Here is a 2,380-nt window from a genome sequence, read left to right as displayed (position 1 = left end):
AGTGAACTATTTAAAAGGTTGGGTTTTTGTTCGGGTGGGTTAGCTAATGGTTTAGGTGGTGGTCTGAGTGCGTTGATGTAATCATTATCGATTGAGGGTAACCGCACTCGGTATGTCAGAGGTGCCTGTCGATCGATGGGAGGTGTGTTGTGACGATCGACGTTGGTCGATCGATGGTTGGCTCAACCGATCGATCGATTTTATCATAGAAAGGGGAGGGTGGGTGAGGATGCTTAGCTGCAAATTCTTCATGTTAGAATTCGAACTGCATTGCAATCGGTCGATTTAGCGGACGACATCGATCGATGACTGGAATAATCCGTCCATCGATCTTCATCATGGTCTGTCGATCGATGCGAGTTCATCGACATCGGTCGACACCAATGAGAACCGCCGAGACTCATGCAGCTTTCGATTTTGAAGTCTCCTTCCTCAAGCTTTTCATTTCTCACCACTTGCCAGAAATCATCATCTATGATGGCATTTACGTTGTGTTTCCCTTTGTCGGCTCCTGCCTCTCTAGCGAAAGCTTCTTACCTCTTTATAGTCTCGCCCGTCTGAATTACTTGGGTTTCAAGTTTTCTCACCTGAGTCCCTAAGGTCTCGATTTTGGTGTTCAGATTGTTGTAGGCGGAGTCTATTTTACCGTTGAAATCCACGGTGATTTGTTGTTGTCCCAACAGTACTCGATCAAGCATTTCTTCGATCTTGCTTTCTTGAGTCTGGGGTGGTGGATTTTGGTAGTTAGAGTTCGAGTAGCTTTTGCTGTTGTTGAAGGGTTTTTGAAATTGTAAACTTTGGTTACTTCTTTGACCATTTCCAAAGAAGTTTCTGTTTCCGCCCTCGTTTCCAAATTTCTGGAATCCGGTACCTCCGATGTAGTTCACATTTTCTTCTCCTTCCGTATCTGCTACTTCTCCTTCAGCTGAACAGACTTGCTTCCTAAGAAGCTCGTGCACCACATCTAACTTAGCTCTTACTTTGTCCATCTGTTCCTTCCCGATAGAGGCTACATACTTCTTCCGTTCAGAGTCAGTGTTTTTGGTGCTGCTGCTGTTAGCAAGGTTTTCGATAAGTCTCACAGCTTCCAACGGATTCCGAGTAGTGAAGTTTCCTTCACTCGCCATATCAAGAGCCATTTGATACTGTAAGGCGAGACCTCGGAAGAAAGTGCTTAGTAGCCGCACTTCGTTAAATCCGTGGTGTGGACAGTCTCGCTGGAAGAACCTAAATCTAATCCACGCATATTTGAAGGACTCTCCAGCCTTCTGCGAGAATGTGGAAATTTTGTTCCGAAGTTCTTCAGCGCGCGCCTCATCGAAGAAGTTTCGTAAGAAAGCATTCTTGATGTCGGTCCAGGATATTAAAGATCCTGTGGGTTGCTGCCTAAGCCAGTGCATTGCTTCTCCATTCAGCGTGTATCTGAAGAGCTTGCACAGCAGGTAATTTTCGGGGACTCCTTCCATCCGAATAGCAGCGATTAGATCCTCGAACCGTTCCAGATGGTCCATAGGATGCTCGTGCGGTAACCCAGAGTAGGGTATCTGGATCTCCAGAAGTTGAATAGCTGATCTGTTGGAATAGTACTCATCTGGGCGATTGTAGTCGGCCAGTGGTTTCGATCGAGCGTCCTCATCTACAGGTTGAGCAGCTCCTGTATCATCAGCATCAGGGATTACAGTCCCCTGAGCATCTATTTTCTGACCTGTTGCATTACGCAGATGACCGGCCTGGTCATACAGGTTTCCGTTCTCGTCCTGAGTTAGAATAATTATATTTACCATTTTTGACGACACTGTATCGATCGACGTACGCGGTGTAGTATCGATAGTTGTCGAACGATCGGGATCGATCGACGATGACGGTCTGGTGTCGGTCGACGGCTGGTTGTGCGTATCGATTGACGACGAAGTTGTTGCGTCGAGCGATGTGGAACGTTGACGTCTACGGATGGTGCGTTCCAAATTAGCAGGATTGTCTGAGAACAGCAAGTCTTTCTCCTTGTTGCTTCTGGTACCGCTGGGCATGCACCTGAAAAGACAAGAAAAAAGATTATTAGAAAGGGGGTAGATAAAAGAATAAGAATCAATAAAACTAAATCTAATGGCGATCAAAGCTCCCCGGCAACGGCGCCAAATTTGATACCACTCATATTACCCTAAGGAGTGTTACTCTCATCAAAAGAGGTTCAGATGTAGTACTTAGGGATCGAATCCACAAGGAGCTAGGGAACAATTAAAATCTAGTGTTTATTAACTCTAAAGGTTGTAAATGTTTAAATGGAATAGCAATAGTAACAAGCGAGTAAATAATAAATGTAACTTGGTTGAAAATGATATTAGATGCAGGGCCACTATTCATGTGTTGGAGTATAATACCT

The 2,380-nt window shown here is 45.0% G+C and overlaps 1 non-coding gene across 1 annotated transcript; it reads left to right on the top strand.

The window, feature by feature from the left end:
- Window positions 1-1,194: 1,194 nt before the first annotated feature.
- LOC125596025 lies at window positions 1,195-1,300 on the top strand. The gene has a single exon (XR_007330765.1). It is a non-coding gene; the product is annotated as a small nucleolar RNA R71 (small nucleolar RNA).
- Window positions 1,301-2,380: the final 1,080 nt, after the last annotated feature.

This window comes from Brassica napus, unplaced genomic scaffold, assembly GCF_020379485.1.
Source record: "Brassica napus cultivar Da-Ae unplaced genomic scaffold, Da-Ae ScsIHWf_1115;HRSCAF=1585, whole genome shotgun sequence".
In the NCBI taxonomy this organism is placed as follows: Eukaryota; Viridiplantae; Streptophyta; class Magnoliopsida; order Brassicales; family Brassicaceae; genus Brassica; species Brassica napus.
This window is presented reverse-complemented; position numbering and strand designations above follow the sequence as displayed.